The sequence below is a fragment of the Rhinolophus hipposideros genome, assembly GCF_964194185.1.
Source record: "Rhinolophus hipposideros genome assembly, chromosome: 22".
Classification (NCBI taxonomy): Eukaryota; Metazoa; Chordata; class Mammalia; order Chiroptera; family Rhinolophidae; genus Rhinolophus; species Rhinolophus hipposideros.
In genome coordinates, this window is record NC_138068.1 from 274,157 (window position 1) to 296,217 (window position 22,061).

The 22,061-nt window shown below is 54.3% G+C and overlaps 1 protein-coding gene across 1 annotated transcript in view; it reads right to left on the reverse strand.

Moving 5' to 3' along the window:
* The window catches only part of DNAJC5 (DnaJ heat shock protein family (Hsp40) member C5), a 30,732-nt gene extending 11,361 nt beyond the window's left edge, over positions 1–19,371 (reverse strand). Inside the window, exon 1 of the mRNA XM_081034322.1 lies at positions 19,117–19,371. The gene's annotated coding sequence lies outside the window, so the exon portion shown is untranslated. The remainder of the gene's footprint in view (positions 1–19,116) is intronic.
* Positions 19,372–22,061: the final 2,690 nt, after the last annotated feature.

The window sequence follows — 22,061 nt, forward strand, 5'->3', positions numbered from 1 at the left end:
ACTGAGGCCCCGTCAAGCACCAAAGTCACACTTGAACATTCCGGTCAAAACTGAGAACTTCCCCAAACCAAAAAACGTTTCACATTCTAAACAGAAAAGATTTTCAGCTTAGAGCTCTATTATCAACCTCGTGTAACGTTGAAAGAACACATAAATTCAAGAGCTTGGGGAAAGCGCTGACAGCCAATCCAATGAGGGGACTCAAGAAAGAGGAGAACGCGTGGTAAGAGCGCTGGTGGCTGCCAGGGCGGGTGAGGCGTGGTCCACACTCCTGCAGAGGCCCATGCCTTTCCCCACACCCAATCACAACCCACACTGCACATGGGACAGACGACAGGACGTGCACAGCAGACTGCAGGATGTGCCAGGGCCCCAACTCCCTCCGGTGCCCACCTTGGCCGCTGGACTGGGACTCTGCGTGTGGCAGGCCACAGGTGTCAGGGACCCCCCCACCTCAGGACGCAGGTACGACGGCAATATCACAGGTGAAGAGACGAAGCACAGACAGGTGAAGTCACGACCTGAACCCAAACAGCCCCGGGACAGCAGGCAGGTAAGTCGCTGGGCAGTGATGTGTGGCTGGGGGCAGGAAACCACGAAGTTGCATGACCACGAGGGTTGATGAGGTGAGGGTTGTAGGCCCAGTTCTGAAAGCCTGGCTGTGACCTTGGGCATGTCCTTCCTCACCTGCCGATGGAGAGGAGAACACTCACCCCCGGGGCTGGGCTGGCACAGAGCCAGAGACCCATGGGACACAGCAGCGGTTCTGTGGGTGGTGACCAAGGGGCGGGCCTGGCCAGCGCCCCACTAGCCAGTGTCGCCCCGTTTCGTCCACGACAGAGCACCACAGAAGTGCATGCTCAGTTGCCGCCCGCTAGGCTGGTGTTTCGCTCCCCAGGAGCTGTTCCGGACCAGTACAAACTGGACGAAGCACTTTCTATGCTCAGACACTCAGTGCCGACTACACAGTGGGCTGCTGGACCCCACCCACGGGACAAGGTCTGCTCTATAAGGGACCGACCTAAGACATCTAGAGGCAGCCGGCCACGTCACCTGCCTGACGACGACGGCCGGCAGACATGGGAATCTAAATAGCGACGCAGCAGAAGCTGGGTGAGTGCGCCCACCCCACGTCGCGGTGCTGGCGGCCACCACCATGCCCTCCTCTCAGGCCGCCCGAGAAGAACCACCACACCCTGGCCATGGCTCTGGGTAAGGCCCGCCTTGGTTCGCGGCCTGTTTCTTAGCAGGTACGGATCACAGACTTGCAAAACCTTAGACATAAGTTTCTTAGCTCCAGTGACTTGCCAGCCACACCCTGAAGGCTAATACTTGCTTAATGAAGACGAAGCTCCTCAAATCCAGAGAGCGAACACCGAGGTATCATCCCGAGTCACTTGTGCGTGGCGTCCCCCGCCCAAACTGAGCAGGTCGAGCCTGTCACACTCAGCGCCAGGACGCAGCGAAGGACGTTCAAACACGTGTGACTCAGGAATGTCACAACCAGGAAAGTTCCCCACAGACAGAGGAGCACATGAATGTTCCCATGGATGTGAGAGCTTATGGAACCAGAGCTTCTAAAAAAAAACGACCTGGTGCCACGATCCAGCCAGTGAAGACGCAAACCAAAAGGAGGCAGTGACATGGAACCAGGGTGACAGGGCCGCCGGCAGGCGTGAGCCCCCCGGGGACGCCAGAACCAGGCTGAAGGAGTGTGGGAGCACTGGCAACTAAGGCCAGCGCACAGGTCACAAACCTGGAAGGACACAGGAGGTGGGGGGTGCAGAGTGCCCACCGCCCAGCAGGTGGTGGTCCTGGGACCGGGGACCGAAGGCCTCCCTCGAGAAGGGTGGCGGTTCGCTTGTGGCGGGAGCAGCAATTCCGTCCTGTCACCTCGACAGAAACTTCTGTTTGCCAAATTCAAGGGAAATGAAACAAAATACTGCACGAAGGTGACTGGTAGGGAAGTATCTGGCCATCTGGTTGTTTCTGGCAGGGACCAGGGGCCACAGGGGAAAAGACTTCCTCTTTGTTGAACACCATTTCTTTACCTGTTTCTATGCCACTCCATGATTTTTCAAATCACGGTCTTCTCTATGTTTTTCTGTACTGCTAGAATTTTTACAAATTTATGTGTCATTTTGATAAAACCACAAAGTTGTCATTCTGAGAAAGTGAGCGGCCACAAGGCCTCGTCTACCTGTGTGTCCAGGTGTGTGCGCCCTCCCCAGAGGCTCCTTTTACAACGAGTCACTTCCTAGATGGCTTTCGTGAGCAGCTAGCCTGTGACCACACTGAGAAAGAACCCCAGCCTACCTGGCCACCGACAGCCAGGTAGGTCCTGCAGCCCAGGATCTGGAGCTCAGCCCTGTATGCTCACTTGCCAGCAAACAGTCCCTTGTCATCAGAACTCCAGAGAAAGCTGTTCATTTGGAGTCTGCCTGTTTCGGCCACTGGCCCATCAAAAGGACCTAGACGGAGGGTCTAGTCAACCTGGGTCTGGAAGCCCCAAATTCTAAGCATCGGCAAACATCCTAACATGGCTTCCCTCCCAATCTAATTCCAAAATGTTTGGACTTTTCCGAGTAAGAGACCAACACTCCTTATATTTTAATGAAACAACTGACACATTTACTTACCAAAGTCAAGTACATCAACACAAGAAAAGAGCAGGCTGGATACAGCAGTCAGCACAAACTTTACCCCTTAGGTTTACTTTGGTGCCATTCTCCAAAGGGCTATTTACTCTAGAGCAGGTGCTGGCCAGCTTTCTGTACCAGGCAATACAGCAAGTACTTCAGTCTTGTGGGCCATACAGTCTGTTGCCTGTCCCCAGTCCCCGCCTCTGCCTCTGAAACACAAAAGTGCCCAACATGTAAGAGAATGGGGCACAGCTGTGACCCAACACAACCGGACTCAATTCCAGGAGCAGGCACAGCACCTAGAGGTCATATAATGGTTCTCCTGGGATATGTCAGAAGCTGGGTCTCACAGGCGCTCACGTACGCTTACGTACGATGGACAGGAAGGTGTGGAATGTGACTTGCTTACTCCTCAAAATTAACTTTGCACAAATAGAAAAAAAAACCATACAGGCACACACTGAGGGACGAAAGGAAGAGATGTTCTAAATATACATTTTTAATCAAGATGGCAAAATTCAAAGCAATGTGTTGCCACACAGAACAATGAGGCCAGAGAGCAGCAAGGGTGCCGCTGTTCACATAAAAACTGCTGGGAAAGCTGTGTGACAGGTGATGGCATTTTTCACAGACACCATCCGAGAGTGCTCCGCGTTACTGCTCACCAGTTAGCTCACTCTTTTCCCTGGCAGTGTACCTGAAAAAGTAGCATACAGCAAGCAGACAAATTTAAGCCAGAAGACAAATTCAAAAGCCACGGAACAGATACCACTGCAAAGAAACACAGTGGTGTCACACCGCCATCTGAGGACCCTCTGGGGGGGGCTGTGAGCTGCCGCCTCCCCCAGCAGGCCCCCACGGCGCACACCAGACACACATCACAACACGTTCCGAGGCTTCCAACCGGCATGGTAATGAGATCATCATGTGTGGGAACAACGACCCTTATCTGCAAGCCGAAGGTCACAGAAACAAGATCCCCTGTTCTGCATGTTGCTCCAGGGCTCAGGGGACAGTCCGCTGACTTACCTACTCCTGTGACCACCAGGAGCCACGGGCCACAGCATGGCGCCTGTGTAACACTGTCCCTAAGGGACCGTGGGGATGAAGATGACGCCCTGCTTTGCTGGGGCTGCAGGGGCTGTAACTTAATTCACAATACACAGTCTTCCCACGTGGCATCTGTCATTTCTCCGCCAGGCGCTGGGAGCTCTGCGGGGAGCAGCACAGCCAACACGCTGACAACGGGGAGAAGGCCTGGTGGAGGATACCTGAAACCAGGCGAAGAGAGCCCCCAAGACTTACTGTGATGGGCACAGGCAAGAGGCAGTTTGTTCATGGCTTAGGTCACTGGCTGCAGGTGCAGAACGCATGTGAAGGAAATCACACCACGCACAGCAGGCGCTAACTGCTGAAAACCAAAGACCAAGAGAAAATCCTGACAACAGAGAAACGGACGTGTTCCACGGGGACCATCATTTTCACCACGCTCTCCTCATTGGAGGTCATGGAAGGCAGGGAGCACGACTTTAAAGAGCTGAAATAAAAAAACCCGTCAAACCAGAATTCTATTTCCGGCAAACACATCCCTCAGGAACAACAGAGAAACAGATAAACAGGAACTAACACAACCCTCACAAAGACCTAAAACACAAGCAATGCCAAGAGTTACCTGGGCTGGCGGGAAATGACAGCAGACAGAAACCAGCACCTTCAGGAAAGAAAAGACCGTGGAAACGGTAGGCACCTCGGGGAGGGTACCTTTCCTCCTTTTGATTTCAATTGTGGAAAGCCAAAGCGACTGACCCTGGCTTGTGGGTCTGTGATGCAGGTAAGACCAGACACACAGGGCATCCGTGGGGAAGGAGAGCGGGCAGCAGGGCCCTGCGTGGCTTGAGGTTCCACCTCCGATGGGGTGCTGCCATGTTAGCTGGAGGGCAGGAGGCCTGGGAGGCGGGTCCGCACTGCACGGGACACTCCTCACCCGTGGAGAGGGTAACACACCAGCACAAGCAGAAATGCTAGACACAAAACGGTCCCGTGTGTGTAAAGATGAGGCGGAGGAAAAGGGATGTCGTGACAAGGCAGGGAGGAGCCTGCAGGGTGACAGGGACTCAGCCACACCTTCACAAGGACACACACACCAAAGGTGGGCGGTTCTGTCAGATCCGAGCGCTGCCCTGTGCGCCAGTTCTACTCACTGAAAAGAGGAAGCGGCTGTCGCCCTCAGGTTACGCGCACAGAGCGGGTCTGCAGGACAGGCTGCCGGCCTGGGGCCACGCTGCTCCGGGACACAGCGCAGGCTGTGACCCTAAGCTCAACCCTGGCCTTTCAAGGAAAAAGAGAGCTGCTAGGAACCTATTCATACGGCTGTTCTATATGTCGAGTCAGAGATGAGACGAATGCCGTCCACACACAGAAATTACTGCATCTCCACGCTCTTGCCCGTTAGCTTCGTTAGAAACTAACCGTTGCAGGCAGCACGCACTTAGAACTTTATGCTCAGCTGGAATCATCTTGTAACTGAAGACAGATTTAAATCACAAGGAAGGCCAAGTGACAGAGACAGTTAAGAAGAGAAAGGAAGAATAAAGTTTTGTGAGGTTTTTAAATCATTAAGGTCAACGCCTAAAGTTATCATCTTCTTAATACTTTATTTTCCTAATTTTCTGAAACAAACTGATATACCTTAACGATTAGAAGAAATAAACATTTTTCCAATACAGGAAAAAAAGATCATCTGAAAAATACTACCCTACAAACTGTAGTTTGAAGAAATATCTGGTGACTGTTCTAAGCTCGCAGTGTAGGCTTCTTTCGTTTTCTTGTCATCTGCTTTCTGCAGTTTCCCCAACACCTGGAACTGCAGGCACCCGGCTGCCAGCTGAGCGCGCGCTGCGCAGGCCCCAGGGAGTGCCAGGGGACCCGGCTGTGCCCTGCACCAGCCTGCAGCCCAGGGCAGCCCAACGCTCCTGAGCTGGTGACGCGTCTGCAACTGAACCCCGCACGCTCCGCTGTCCTCCTGTTTCCTTGGGGCAATAAGCAGAGTGTACACCAGCTGCCACCTGAAGCAGCGCCTCACCACTCTGTTTTCCCGAAGCTGTTTCAAGCTGTTTTAACTAAATTTCAAAGGCACTTCTGAGACCCACGTCAAGCTCTGGTGAGCAGGCCCGTCTGCGTGAACTGCACTTCTGCCACCACAGGTCTGTCCCCAGGCCACATTCCAGGAGGCTTAAGCCCTGTCCTCAGGCTGTACCTTCCTTAGTGACATCGTATCTCTGAAAACAAAAGGCCATGTTCTGCACACGTGTGGCGCAGCCTGCCACACACAAGCTGTGGCGCAGCCATGAGCCCCAAACCGACAGTCGCCAAGCACGGGCGGGAGGGCTTCCTGGAAGACGCAGGCCTCTTCCGTGCTGCTGCCGGGGCGTCTGTGAAGCACAGCCCTGCTCCCGCACCACCCCACTGGCCGCCGCCATCACAGCTCCCCGGCCAGCCCTAAACGGCCCTTTGGGGAGCAGGTCGCGCCCACTGGCCTGTGGACTGACAGGTGGACCACTGACTTCAGGCACAGGCAGTGCTGTCACGAGTACTCCGGCTCTCCTGAGCCCCTCTCCCTTCACGTGGGGAACTCCTATCTAGACCTCGGAACCCCGCAGAGCACCTGGCCAGGGCCACCTCTGCTGGCCGCGGCTCCGACGTCTGGGCCTGGAGCGCGAAGCACGTGCCGTGTGTCACGCTCCGGCCTCCAAGCTGGACATTCGGCCGTGAACAAGTGAGTGCAGCACACAAGGCCCCCGCTGATGCCCCTCAGAAAACGGAGATCTTCAGGGAGAGCAGGGACCCTGACTGCTGTATCTCCAGGTGTTTTGTTTAAAGAGCTGCTGCTGAATGGGACCTACTGTTGGGCGAAATCAAATGCCAACTTCACAGAACAGACTTGAAAATATCTTCAAAGGGTTGTTCGTTCTGCTTTAGTATTTTATTACGTGGTACTTAGGCCCAGGAAGGACTAGCTGGAACACGTAAGTTATGCTCCATAGTGACAAGATAAATACGGTGCCCCCCCCCTCCGTTGACAAACTAGAAAATGACCAATACCTTGAAGCTTCTTCCTGAGTTCTCCCGTGTACATCACCCTGAATTATTTACCCCCTTGCTTTAAAAATTACCTAGTGCTTCTCCGTCAACATTACTTTAGTTTTAATTTTTTGAGCTTAAAAAAGGTCTAACACTGGGCGGCCCTCTGCGGCCGTCAGGCCCACCCACACTGCTGGCTCCGGCTGTAACGCACTCATTTCCAGCACAGGACAGACAAGCCCCCGCTGTGAGGTCACCACGACTTATTGCTGCACGCGCGTCAGCGGGTGCTCGGCTCTGCTCTTACAGTGCTGCCCTGACACCCCCAAGGGATCCCCGCTGTACGAGTTTCTGGAGGGCAGTGCCAGAAACGCAGGGTGGGGTGCGGCTGGCGTACCTGGGTGAGGGGCAGGGGAAGACAGTGGGGGACTTACAGCAACGGCAAATAAACACAGGAGAAGTGTTCGGCGTCTTCCTTCATTTGGCAAATTCAAGTTCAGACTACAGCAATTAAAAACTAAAACAAAGGGAGGAAGGAAGGGAAACTGCGAGACAGCACCACACACCTATCAGAACTGCTTTAAAAAATAACCGGCAACACGAGTGGGGTGAACTATACACACCTAGAACCCTCAGCACGGGGGACGCCGAATGCGGTGGCCATACTGGAACAGTTTGGAAGTTTCTCATAAAGTTGAGAGCAGACTTATCACATGGTCCAGAATCACACGCCTAAGCATTTATCCAAGAGAAATGAAAACAGATGTTCACAGAAAACCTGCTGTGGACACGTGTAACCGCCAAACCCAGAAGCAACGCGTGTGTCCTTGCAAATGACACGATGGACAAAGGACGCAGCCACCCACGCCACCTGGGCGACTCGCAACAACACAGAGTGTCAGCCGTCTCAAAGGCACGGGCGCTGGGTCCACATACGCGGCAGAGCGGGGAAGCGGGTGCCAGGGCAGGCGTATGGGCAGGGTGTCCCATATCCTGAGTGGGCGAGGCCACCCGATCTGTATGCTACACCTCAGAGAACTAACCACACCACAAAAAGGGGCAATTTTACCGAATGTTTATTTGAAAGTAAGAGAAAAAAAAATCTGCGTTTGCATGTTTTGTCTGTGACTTAGTTTTCTAATTAGTCATTTTTATTGTAGTTTACAAAAGTCTCATCAGTCTGTGACAGACTGGAAATTAAAAATCAAATCAAATCTGGTCCTTCACCAAACAGTTTAGGAAGAACTGCTGTAGGGTATGTCCCTAAACAGGGAACCTCGGGTCCCAGACACCCAGCAGGCTCGGCATGTGGAGGACGTGCAGGGCCGCCCAGACCTCCGCGCTCCGGCCACCCCCACCTCAATCATGACCGGCGCCGCCCACTGCCCGACCGTCCGTGGGCGGAACAGCACCTCGCCCACCAGAATCCATCCCATGCGGCTGCCGGGGGCGAGAGCACCCAGTGCCTGCACCAGGAAGGCCCGGTGACCGCAGGGCTTGTCCAGGTGTCCAGGACACCCATCCTGTACTGGTTATAAATGCTACAAATACCCTCTGTTAGCTTGTACTTCTTTGCACTTATCATGCTGTCTTTCAATGAATGTTAAGTTCTTCAATTTTTCTGTTATGGTGAAAACCCGAAAACTTACCACCTTAACCATTTTAAATGGACAGTTCAGTATTCTTAACTGTATGCATTGTTGTATAACAGGACCCACAAGTTCTTGATTTTTATGTAATTGAATATTCCAAATCTTTGTAAACCTACCAATTTTCCCCCCATCTCTGCTCAATCAATTCTTCTCAATCCCAAGATCAAAAGTAAATTGTCCTATACTTTCTTCTAAAGTTTTGTCATCCACAGGCGATCTGCTCCACCTGGGCCTAACCTGGGCATGAGACACAGCCGCGCTGCAGCTGTCCCGTGATGCCCAGGGCCCCGTCCCAGGAGCCCCGCATGGCTTGTCCCCCCTGGGCCTGCGAGCACCCCGGCTCACTGCAAATGCCCAGGGTGAGGGCTTTGGGGGCTCCCGACGGCTGACCCTTGGACAGCACGGTTTCAGCTGCACGGGGCCCAGGTACGTGTGGGATTTTCTGTGACCCGCGCGTTCTCACTGTGTTGTCAGGGGTCAGCTCTGGGGTTGAGAGCCCTCCTATGCAGAGGGCTGGCTGCAGTCACACTTGGGTTTCCCACTGCACAGGTGGCCAGCACCCCATCCCCAGCTGCTCATGGGTCAACTGCATTCTGTTCCTTCCTTAGCAGTTTATTCAAAAACCTCTAAAATTATCTGACGCAGTATCAAAACCTTTTACAAAAGCTCCAAATTCTTTGGTATTTCTAAACACATCATTAGACAATGCTGCCTAAAACAACTGTATTTTAATACAAGCATCCATTAGGAAGACGAGGGTTTTAAAAGCAATTATAGAGAAACCAGGGAATCCCTCCTCCCCGTCCCACTCCGTACCTAGGTGTGTGCCCCACCCCCACCCCGCACCCCTGAGCCCAGGCTTCCTGCCCTGAAGTCTGGTGGGCCATGCAGCAGTGGGGACAGGGCCACGCCACGGGCCTCTCACTGCCTCTGGGGATGCCTGAGATGCCACGGCCTCCAGCCTCCCAGACCATGGCGGGTCCACCCAGGAATGTGCTAGACAGGCATCCTCGCGAGAACATAATGCTCGCAGGAAAGTTCCAGGCCACAAAGATAACACACTGTATGCGTACGACACGCAGTCTGAAACTACAGAAGCTACGAAGAAAAAGGCTAAGTGTAAGGAAAAGGCTAGTAGGAAGCCTGAGCAGAGAGGGCGCCCTCTAGCAAGAAAATGCAATCAGAGCAGGGACCGCGGTTCTATAATAAACATTGTTTCCACATGTGGAAATAATGTAAGCATTTTATGGATCTTCAGCAATAAACTTAGAGACAAGCAACTTTATGGCTACAAAACAATGTAAATTTCTCTGCCTCAGTGCAAAGGTAGAACCTACAACACTCAGAGGAAGAGGAAGAGGGAAAGGACGACATATTCAAGGCCACTCAAGTTAGAGACGGCAGACAATGTGTGTTGCTGATGGAGCATGACACAGTGACGTCACACAGACCAAGGGAAGCACCCAAGGGCCACCAGGGCGGCTGTGATACTGCGGAAGGAGAACAAAGCTCAGGACAGAAGGCACATGTAATCCCTTAGGTGAAGGTTTGGAAACATGCAAGTGAGAAGCAGCAAAACACCTCTGGGCAGAGAAGGTGCAGCCTGGGAAGGTCCTGCGCTTTCCTCATACACACTGGACCCAGCCCCACACAAGAAAAATGGCTAAAAATAAAAACACTAAAAATGCCGCTCCGAAGACAGCTGACTTCTAATCCTTAGAGCAATCTTCATTTAAAATCTGCAAAGACCCAGTGGCCAAAGGGCACTCAAGAAGCAGGGAGGTCAAGGGTACGGTGATGGAGGGGGAACCGACTGGGTGGGGAGCACACAGTGGGAGTTATAGAGGGTGTGATACAGAATTGTACAGCTGAAATCGAGGTAACTTTATTAACCATTGTCACCCCAATAAACTTAAAAACAAAACAAAAACAAACCAGGTGGCTCTTGAGCACATGCCCCAGGAAGGGGGCCAGCTACCACCAGTGCTGCAGACAGACTGAGAACAGTGAAAAGGCTCAGAAGACCAGCATGTCTAACTCTGAAGTTATCATCTACTCCAAAATAAAAAAATTAATACACTGCAGAACAGAAGGAACTGGCCACCAATTAACTCCAGAGGTGTGATCAAATAATACGGTGAACATTGAAATTTTTAAAAATTATTACAGTAAAAGATACATTGGCATTAATCCCCCTCAAAATGCTCCCCCTCACTTCAAACACACTCATCCCATCATTCTTGCCACTTTCTGAAGCAGTTCTGGGAGTCCTCTTTCGTGAGTGTCTTTAGTTGTGCTGTCGTGGTTGCCTTGATGTCTTGAATCGTTTTGACTTTGGGGAAGAGCCAGAAGTCACACGGTGCCAGATCTGATGAATAAGGTGGATGAGGACAAACTAATGTTTTTATTTGACAGAAAGTGCCGTACCAGGAGCAACGAGTGACATGGAGCGTTGTCATGATGGAGGATGGTTTACGGCACACTTTAAAACACACCTTCTCTCAACCATTTCTCACACCCGACTGACTGCACCCAACAAGCTGAAACTTGTTACTAAGGTTCAGTGCGCCACTTCCCGTATTGAAGACCCCTGCCTTTCCGCTGGATGGCACTCGGCAGCAGCATTCACCGTACTTTGTGATCACCACGGAGAGCCTGTCACACAACGCTTCTGGTACGGCAATTTCTGTCAAATAAAAACATTAGTCTGTCCTCATCCACCTTATTCACCAGTGCCGACTTCTGGCTCTTCCCCAAAGTCAAAATGACCATGAAAGGTAAACATCTTGAATCGATTCAGGACAGGGAGGCAGCCAGGACAGCACAAGTAAAGACACGACAGAGGACTTCCAGAGCCGCTTCAGAAAGTGGCCAGAACGATGGGATAAGTGTGTTCAAAGTGAGGGGGAGTGTCCTGAGGGGGATTCGTGGCAATGTGTCTTTTTGTTTTTTTATTTATAGACATTCACCGTATTGTTTGATCACACCTCGTACCTGAAGAAGTTATAAGCAGCAGTCAACAAACATGGAAGGCAGAAAAGAGACGATGCTAAGTGTCACAGTCTTCTGTTATCTCCATTCCTACCTTAAAACGAATTTCAAATGCAAATAATTCCTCAAGTTGCTGGAAATACAGGAAACCCCAAAGATTTCACGTCTCCTCCTTAATTCTGAGAATAAAAAGCAGCACTGATGCTCAGCCTCAAAACAGAGAGGAATAAAAAGAACAAAACGGTCACTTCTTTAGGGATGACCTCCCCACCAACCTTCAAGGTATGGGAGGCAACCAGCCTGATCGGGCATAGGGACGGTCAATACACCCCGTGCTGCTCACAAAGAAGAGTGTCCATGGATTCCGGCACTGAAAGAAAACCAATTCTGCCCGCCGAGTACACAGTCAGCAGAAGCACCAAGCCTGGCACCCCCGGCTGCAGCAGACATTTGAGGAAGAACTGCAAAGCGCCCCCAGGGCCACGCCTCGTCCAGAACCGTGGTCTCCCCAATGGTAAAACCGAGCAACTGCCCTGGTCCCGGCAGGGCAGTTTGTAAATGTACATTCATTTTATCGTAGTAGGGACGTGTGTCCAGACACCAAGTAAGGGTATTGTGTAGTGAACCGATGCTCAGGGAACAGTAAGTCAAAGGAAAGGGAGGTGAGAAGCTGAGCAAAGTAACTCCCGCTAAGAGCTTCAGTCTGAGCAGGGCCAAACGACGAGGGTATTCTCAAAGCCTGCTTCAGAGGGGGCTGCCTCTGGCCCCTTTGCCAGTGGCCCTCTGGGTCCTTCCTGCTCACCATCGAGTGGGAATAGCAGGGAAGGGAACAGATGGCACGCAATGAGGCCTTGGGGCAGGATGCCATCTGCAATCCCTCGTGTGCGTACACAGGGCCCAGCGCCAGCTCGAACCCCTACCCCCAGAGCACAGCTGACAGACACGCGGCCGGTCCCGCCGTCACTGCACTGCAGCAGAGGAAGATTCCAGGGCCCAACCATCACTATGACCAAAGACGTCCGGAAAATCTTATTTGCAAATCTAAACACGAACCGACGGGGAGAGAGAGTGTCCCTCGGGACAGTGACGTGCTTTGGGCTTGGGGTGCTGGTGCTCCGACCTCACAATACCCAAAGTCTCGGCGTGCTTCTCAGGCCGGCAGGCACGTGATGCTCCCCAGCCTCACAGGCACCTGGATCTCGGCAGGACAGGGGACTGAGGACGGACAGAGTCCACCCTCGTGAATGGCCCCAGGAGAAACGCTCTCATCATCTGCAGGTCATGTCTTCAAATACCACGGACACACGCATGACCACAAGCACAGCCCCTCGGGACAGGCAGGCTGAGGTGCCTGTTTAAACATTCTGGGACAGTCCCAGGCTCCGGGCCATCACTGCATGACACTGACAAGCAAGTGACCCACCAGCCTGCATACAGCTCTGCCCCCAGAGTGCACCGGATGCCCCAACAGGGCTGACTCCAGAACGGAAGCTCGAGACACACCCATGGGGGAAGAGTTCATAACACGCGACAGATGAGGCAGCGTGTCTTCTGCGTCTCCACGAGGTACACACCTGAAACACAGCTGCTGGTCTCAACACCACCGCCCGGCCTGGGCGTGCACGTCCCCGGGGGAGGCGGCTGGCTGTGTCCCACATGGTGACAGCCTCTGGAGAAGCAGACAGACTGGCTTCTGAGCGACTGCCTGCCCCTGACCACGACCAGATCAAACTATTCCTCAAACCTCGTGTGCAGCCAAGTACAAGGTGCCAGTTACACCGTGACAAGCCAACTGTGAGACGCCTGGTGTCAGAGGTGGTGGGTGTGAAAACGGGAAGCAGTACAACGGTGACAAGTCGTGACCACTGCTGTAATTTGCCAACACTGCGCTACAACTCAGGGAGCTCCTATCACGGCAGGCACGGAGGGGCACACGTGCCCTGGACCCGCTGAGCGTGCCCAGAAGTCTGCTGCTCGGGCTGCCAGTCCAGTGGGGGTGGGTGGGCAGCTCTGGGGTCACCTGCTGGTCACCTCGGTGACGGGGCAAGTTCGTGGGCACCTGCGCATCTTCATTGCCCAGTGGGGATGGAGACCGTCTTGCACGGTGTCTGGAAGGGAGCGTGTCAAGTGCTTATGACAGTGCCAGGTACACAGGGGACAGCAGCAAGCAGCCATCACCAAGACTCAGCTTCCCAGACGACAAGGCGGAGGCTCCGAACGTGGAGCAGTCCCCTTGAGGCCACGGAGCTCGGGAAGGGCTGCACACCGAGTCCGGCATGCTTCTCAGCACCTATCTCACAAACGGGGCGCGTCTCCCAGAGCCCACAATGGGCCTTTTTGCACAGTCTTACCCGAGTGCAGCACTGCATCAGCCCTCTCCTTACTTTTTAAACAAAAATAAACACACATATAGACCAAGTCTATAATGCTGAGTCGAAGTTAAGCTGGTTATAATTTATTTAACTGTTCGCTGGAACACTAGTATTTACTGCTGCTGCACACATTCCTTCTCGGGGAGACCTGCCTTCAAGCCTTTAGGGGCTGCCATCTACTTTCGTGAGGCTGACAAAGTGCTGTCCTCTCGTCACGCTCTGGGACAACCCGGGGCTACCACGACCAAGGAGATGAACCGTCCAGCAGCTGGATGGCCGTTCTGGAGCGAGGACAGGGCAGAGGCCGTGGGTCTCCCCAGCTCTGCTTCACAATACACTGTGACCATGACGGCCTGAGACAGGCCACAGGAAAAGGCACCAAGCAAGCACAGCGTCTTCCCAGACCAGAGCGGGTCGGGTGCCAGGCTGTGCCACTCCCACCTGTTGGCACCACAACCCACTGGCCTGAGCAACATGGAGTCAGAACCAGCCCACATGGCCGCCAACAGACCCTCAGAGGATGGGCCACAGCTCCCCTTGCATGGGGCGTTTCATAAAGTGACAGCAGGGGCACGCGCATGAGGCAAGGATGGGGGCCACATCAACACTACATGCCAGGGAGCAAAGGGCGCGGCTGGTGACAGTCAGTCAGCATTAGCCAACCTGGCGGGCGACGCAGGAGAAACCAGCACCAACAGAAACGGCACTCTGAGAGGTGTAAATCCTGTGTTGTCACTTTAACACGCGTGGTTGTGTGTGTTCAACCACACCTCTACACTGGAGAAAACACGGGACCCTCCGTTTCCTCATCTATAAACTGGGTTGACAGCTACCCTGCGAGGCTGCCCTGCGGACGCGGCAGATGTGCGCTGAGTAAGCCTGGCCCTTCACAAACAAAGGCTGGGTCATTTCCGAGCGTTTCCTATGGGGGAGGGGCACCCTCTAAGTGCAGACAGAGCGCCACTTCACTGGCACAGGTTAAGAAGCACCCCACAGATACCCGTCGTCTGTAACTGCAGACGTTCTAGTTTCATCACAAAATGAAACAGGACCATTAGACGCCGCAAAAACTGAACTTGACATGTGATCCAAAGTAGATGAATGAATCCAGTCCAGTAAAAGCCTTTATCCAGAACACAACCTCTGTTTTAGCCAACTTAAAAAAGGGATGTTGACTGGTTTCATGCACTTAAAAAAATTCGTTTATGACTAAACTTTTTCTTTTATTATAACTAAGTTCCTATTTTAGAGGACACAGCAAATTTTATTGCAACTGGAAAAAACCTCAGCTTTTCATATCAAACAGCACAGCAGCAGCTTAATGACGACCAAGCTGTAAAGTGGTAAAATCCCACATGGGTGGGAAAAGACACACACTGACAGAACATAAAACTTGTAATAGATGACAAAAATCATACAGTATGTACTCTCTGATCCAGAATTTTCCACAGTTTATCTTAGCGAAACCCTCTCACAATACATTTAACACTGCTACTTAATAAAGAAAAATTAAATGGGACTGCCTAGCTAAAAAGTACACATTTGAGAAATCCCTTCCAAAAGCAGAAGTAAAAACTGAAAGTCAGGCGGAGGCAGCTACTGCTCTGCAGAGCGGGGTCACTCCTGACCGACGCCAACAGCTTCTTCCCAAGGGGCACTGTCCGCCAGGAACCCACGGTCGCCTGTGTCCTTGGGCCTCAGCCCCTGAAGCAACGCGGGGTTAGAACAAGACAGGAGATTTGTCACTGCACCCAGTGACAAAAACAGGCACAGGGCAGGGAGCGCTCTCTAAGAAAGGGGCCGGCCACCCCACAGCCAGCCAGGGCGGGCACAGCGACAGGGTGGCCCGTCAGCATTCCCAGCCTCTGACTCCCAGCTGCAACTTTACAACCAGTTTGTACAGAATTCCTCCGAAACAGCAATGGAGACACCGAATGACTGTACCTTTTGTCTTGTAAAACACCACGTTTGCTGGCCATACACGTCCAATATAGAAAAATTAAAAGGACGATAAAGTTACAAATAACCCGTGACTATGGATAAGGTTCACTCACACTAATACATTCAAGGAATAGTCACGACGACTAACAGTGTACCACACGACTTAAAAATATTAGTCAGGTTTAACATACAAAGATTTCTGCCACACAACTAAGTTTTAAAAACCATTCACGCAAATACCTGTACAATTCAGAATGATTGTGGAATCAAGTGAAACTTTAATGTATACAGACCAGTCCTGAAAAGGAAACTGCTTAGGACGCATTTTCACTGACACCCAAAGCCGGTCTCACTCCCTACTTCCTTTTTTAGAGAATGAGATGTTACACTTCATTTCTGCAATTTCAGTGTTAACTACCAATGCATTTGCAAAACTCTTAGATTTTGAAAGTATTTTTATTTGCTGAGGACCTAAATTTATTTAAATATCTGCCAGAACCAAGAACTGGGGCGGAACGCATTATTTCACTGGCAGTACTCAAACAAAACGAATGCAGAGGACAAAACACAAATCTGAAGGAAAGGCTGTTGGGGAATGTAATCCCTAAAGCTCGGGTGCCGGACAGCAGACTTGCTGCTAATCCTTCCTGAGCATGTCATTATCATCGAGCTGGCTCTGGTGCCAGGCCAGTAGGCAGGCACCAAAGGCACAGCAATTCCCTCTGGTAAGAGATGGGTAGCGTTTTCTCACTTTTCAGCATCTCTGTTGACGAGATAGCTCTCCACTTGTCATCTCCTGTACCCCGCCCCCCTCCAGGCAGGCAGGGCAAGTGCCATGACCCTCCTTTTAGTGCTGCTTGTCCTCTTTCAGGAAGGAAAGCCTGGCACGGACTCCACAGACACACGGGGGAGGACTAGGACAGAGCAGGAGGTGTCTGCAGCCCCCAAACGCACTGCTCTAACCCTTCGGTTCATCCCAGGGGTGCAGCAGTTTCCACTGCCAAGCAGACAGCACTCACCAGGGAGGGCACCAGCACGAGTAGGAGTCTCCCCTACTTGTTGTGCAAGAATCCGTCCCCTGGAGGCAGCAGGGACTGTTTCTGTACTGGAAAACCGGCTGCCTTCGTGGGCTGAGGTCTGGTTTGCCTACGGCATTGCACGCTCCAGCCCTGTTCCATGTACTTTACAGGAAGGGGCAGGCATTTTCCAAGGGCGGTATGTGTGCATACCATGACTCTAGAAGGAAACTCCCATCTTACATGACTTATCATGACCTCTAGGCTCACTGCATTTTAGTCATTCATTCAACGAACACTACTGAACGTCTGCTACACCCCAGGACCAACGAGAGCCCGTCATATCTGGGCCAGCAGCTGGCTATGGGATTCTGCGTGGTGGCGTCAGGTTGGCGGTCAGACAGGGACCAGTACAGGAGGCCCGAATTCAAACCCCAGGTCTGAGAGTGAGCAGGCACTGGTCTCCAGGGTACCTCACAACTGAGCACAGTGGCACCCACCCTCTGCAAGTGAGGGGACTCAAGGACAAACATGGTGCAGAAATTCAAGCCCCGGACATTAAGAGTTGCCTCAGCAACACAGGAACATCCACCCACCCGCTCTGAGTTAAGATGGGCACGAGGTGAAGGTTCTAGAGACTCCCCTAGAGCCTTCCGTCACAAAGCAGGACCCAGTTTGGCTTCATCACAGCAGCACAGAGACAACAGCTCATTTTCAAACAGATTACTCCGCCTCCCTCCACTTAACCCACCCATGTCACCCGGTGTTAAGACCAGCATGTGGGATTTTGGTTTTTTTTTGGGGGGGGGGGGTAACCAAACACAAAATTTCTGAACGCATTATCACCAGTGGAAATCTGACTTTAGAAGCTTTATTATTTTGAAATAACCACAAAGATTCCCGGGGATGCCCCGAGCACCTGTGACCTGCCTGGTGACTGGCTCTGTGCCCAAAGGGCAGGCGACTTGCCACAGACCTCCCTTGGAACCCAGTAAGTGCTCAGTACTCACGCACGATGACTTCCAGTGACAAAGTCATCGTAGCTGTCAGCGGGCTCGTAGCTTCCATTCATTCAACAAGTATTTACTGGACACACAGTATTGCCAGCGACTGTTCTTTGCACAGAAAAGTCTCTCTATGGACCTTACCTCACGGTAAAACAGTAAGTGTAACAAACACGTGTATTAAATGGGACATTAAAGCAATTAGGTGCCGTGGGAGATCAGAGAAGGGAGCCCGGACACAGGAGGCAGCAGGCTGAAACCTGGGGGAGAGCGGTCAGGGAAGGCCTGGCCTGGCCTCCGGGAGCACGCGGGTGAGGAGGTTGAGTGTTCCGCGCAGGCCTGAAAACCGCACGTGTGTGTGCTCAGAGCGCGGCAAACAGGAGGGGACAGAGAACCAGGAGCCAGGCCACAGGGGTGGGGACGGCCCGACGGGTCCCCGGGGGGGCCACAGCGGCTCAGTGCCCCCCACGCCCGGGGGTGCGCTCAGCACACCGCCCCGCCGACGCTCTGCCTCGCGCTCGGCCGAAGGCGCCCCGCCACACTCGTGTCCCCGAGGCCGCTGCTGGTCCCCGGTCACCAGCCACGACCGCTGGGAGACAATGCCGGCTGCACCACCGAGGCACGGCTGCCACACAGCCGGCCAGCCCTGCCCCCGAGTCCTCGAACCGCGACACAGGTGACAGGAGGGCAGCCCAGACCGGCACCCCCCAAAGGCTTCCCATCTCGTCGCCCATCTGCCACCGTCCTCGATCCTGAAAGTCAGCACATTTCACAGGAGAGAAGCCAGTCAATGCACACAGGTCCTGGCCGGCTCGGCCTCTGCGCACCCACGGTGACGGGGGCCGCTCGGCGGCGTCACGCCCTTGTCATCAAGAGGGTTTTAAGCGGACAGCGGAGCCGGCAAAGGGTCCCTAACAACCCCGACACCGCGCCGCTGGGTCACGACCGGCGGGGAAACGCCCGTCAGGCCCAACCCTCAACGGAGGGGGTCAAGCCGGGAACCCGCGCGCCACCCGGAGTGAACGCAGAGGGACCAGCGGCCGGGCGCGCGGGCCGGCGCTGCCTGGGCCCCACGGGCACCGACACACGGAAGGCGAGGACCGCGCGGCCACGCGGACAGCGCAGCGGGGAAGGGGCCGCGCGCCGCCGCGACCCGCGAGGACCCCGACGGCCCGGGCGCGGGCGCGACCCCCCCCCGCGGGCGCGCGCCGCCCCTCCCCGCCCCGCGGCCCGGACCCCGCGCGAGGGGCGCCGCCATTGCCGGCCGCGGGCGCGCCGCCCGTCGCCCCGAGGGCCCCCTCACGCCCGGCCGCCCCCCGACTTCACCCCGAGGCCCCCGCCAGCCCCGCCACTGCCTCGGCCCGCGCCCGCCACCCACCGCGTCTGGCGCGAGGCCCGCCGGGCCGCCGCGAGCTCACCTGTCCGCGCGCCCGCCCGCCCGCCCGCCCGCCGACTCCGCGGCTCCGCGGCTCCGCTCCGCGACGCTCTGGGCAGCCGGCCGACGCGCTCCTCAGCCGGGGCTGCACCTCGGGGACCCCGGGCGTCGGCGGCAGCGGCGGGGGCAGCGGCAGAGGGCGCGGGAGCAGTACCGGCAGAGCGGGGGCGCGCACGCTCACGCACGCACCCGCACCGGCGCGCGCGCCCCCGGAAGGACGTGGGCTCCGGCGAGTCGCAGTCGCGGACGAGGCAGGCCGCGCGTGCGCCCAGAGCACTAGGCAGAGGCTCCGCCCACCTCGGGGCGGAGTCCCAAATGACAGCCCGGGGGCCGAGGCCCCAGAACTGGGGGCGGAGCTTGTTCTGTGGAGCCGGAAGCGCCGGCCGCCAGGCGGTGGCGAGGCCTGCGGCGGACGCCCAAGGTGCTCTTAGGTGAGCGGGCAGGTGCCGCACGGAAGAAGAGGTGCGGGGACTTGTCTCGAAGCTGAGTGTGCAGCGCTTTACGTAAGGTGGAGAAAACGTGATTGTCATCGAAGAACGCGAGAGGGAACTGCTGAGACATGACCCGGAGGCCGACGCCCCCCAACCAGCCACTGTTGGGGACTGACGTTTGCTCCTCCCTAGAGCGCAGAGATAGGACTTCCTTCCTGCGCAGTCACCAAAGGGCCACTTCCATCATCCAGTCCCCCCACCCCCGCCAGAACCACCTACAAACGACGTGGAAGGGCAGAAACCAACTTTCACTCCCTTCCCTCCCCGGCTCCTCCCATTGACTCCGAGGGAGGAGAGACCTTCCCTATCTAGACTCCCTGCTCTGTTCCTCCTACAGCGATATGTGACGGTTTTCATCCTAAAAGCCACTCCCACAGGCCTTTCTGGTCAGTGCTCCCGCCTCCGGGCTTTCCACTCTTGCCATTAGCCATTTGTCTTCTTATAACGGAAACCTGGTGACATCCAAGGCTTCCTATGACAGTAAAATTCAAACTCTTGGCCAACAAGTCCCGGCCCCCATCTCCCTCAGCCCTCGTACACCTCTTTACCATCATGCTGGCCCTGGACTGCCCAGTTGGTCCCAAGCTCTGGGCCTATAAGTGGCAGAGAGCTCGGGAAGTCTCCTTGCAGTCATTAAACTGTGCAGTATCAAGCAGGCAGCAAGAAAAGGCCCATGAAAACCAAGCAGCAGAAAGGCCAGGCTGATATCTGGGTCTGTTGATTCAGCGGGTGAAAGATCTGGGGCCAGAATCATAGGATAAATGAGACAAGAAGTGGGCACCAATTTCAGACTGAAGCTGAAGCCGTGTCCAGCCTGTGTTGGGAGCTACAAAAACAAATGAATCCGGTCTTAGGGAGACCCCCTAACCTAGTTCTGCTTTAGGGACATTCTTCCTAAGAAAATGGTCCCAAATACAGTAAAAGCTGTTGGCACTAGGCAGCTCTTGGCGTTATTTATATAACAGTGAAAACGAAAACCTGCCTACTGTACAAGTAAGCACATTCAAAAGGAATGTTAAAGAAAAATGGACACAAAGGCTTACTTTGCTCCTGAGAGCAAAATAAGACGCATGCTACCTAAAGTCCCTTATCACAAATACTTTATAAATAAGCAAGACAACCTGTTGGGAGAAAATAAGACAGGAAGGATACCCATATGCTTCCCATGGCCTTCTATCGGGCGAGGGGGACCCATCAGCCTCACCCTGCGATGAGGGAACTGAGGCTTTAGAGAGCAGGCCCTGGGCTCACACAAGTCAGTTATTCAGGGAAACACCGTCTTCCCCACAAATGGAAGTGCAAAGTTCCTGAGGCCTGGGTCCATGTTAAATTCACCCTTGTACCCCACAAAAGCCCGCTGGACTCTTCCCCCAGGACATTTAATAAGTGAAGACCACATGACACCCATTTGCAGCATAAATGAGGGTAAATGTTGATTGCACACAGCTGTGGTGCTTCCCACCCTTTGTACCAGCTCACTGTCACATTGGACTGTCATGCGGGGACTGCCTCTGAAAACTGCAAGTCACTAACTTCCCCGGCTGTCACATTTGGGGCACGCCTGGCTCCCTGACTGCAAAGGAGGTCGATGCCCTGGTAGGGGGTTCCCGCTGTGAACACCTGAGACGGGCAGTGGGCTCCTGCGAGGCAGTGGGCAGCTGTCCCTGCAGGGCCTGGGCCGGGGGTGTGGCTGACACTGCAGCGTGGCGCTAAGCAGGGAAAGCAGGTCACAGGCCCTGCATGCCATCTCCTGATAAGAAAGGGACGGGAATGAGTGCATTCCACTTGCTGGTTTGTGCAGGACAAAGGCTGGAAGGATGAACGGTTGTCAGAAGCTGGGTGGCTTCTGAGCACGGCTGGTTGTGCTTGTTTCGGATCCTGTAGAAGGATCATCTTAAAACTTGACAAGAGTGCCGTGAGGCAGGCCTGTGAGGCAGCTGTCTGCCCTGCCCTCTGAGGCCCCAGGCCCCAGGCAGGGTCCGTGCCGCCTGAGCTCATATTCACTCTGCGCTGCTGTGTTCCTTCAGACCAGTCACTTGCCGGTCATCTTCCTGTGGCTCGGGCTGCACAGTAGAGTCACAGCCGGCGCACCACTGGTCCGAGCAGCAGGACCCTCTCCTTCCTGCTGCCACTGCTCAGTGAGCTCTGCCACGCGGCCGAGGGATGCATGTGGCCTCGCTGCTCACAGCAGTGGCTCTAAGAGCAGCTAGAGGCAGCCCTCACCCAGGCCACCCCTCCAAGGGGTGCCTCCTGGCTGGTGTGGCCAACTCCTGCAGCTCACCTGACCGGGGGGGTTAACCTGTTGGCCCCCCTCGTCCTCCACGCCCCTTCTTCACAGAGCCCACAGGCTTATCACCTTTATATGCTGTCACAGCACATCAGTCTTTCTTCACAGCACTGAAGGTCTGGAATTTGTGTTTCACACCATTACTTCCTG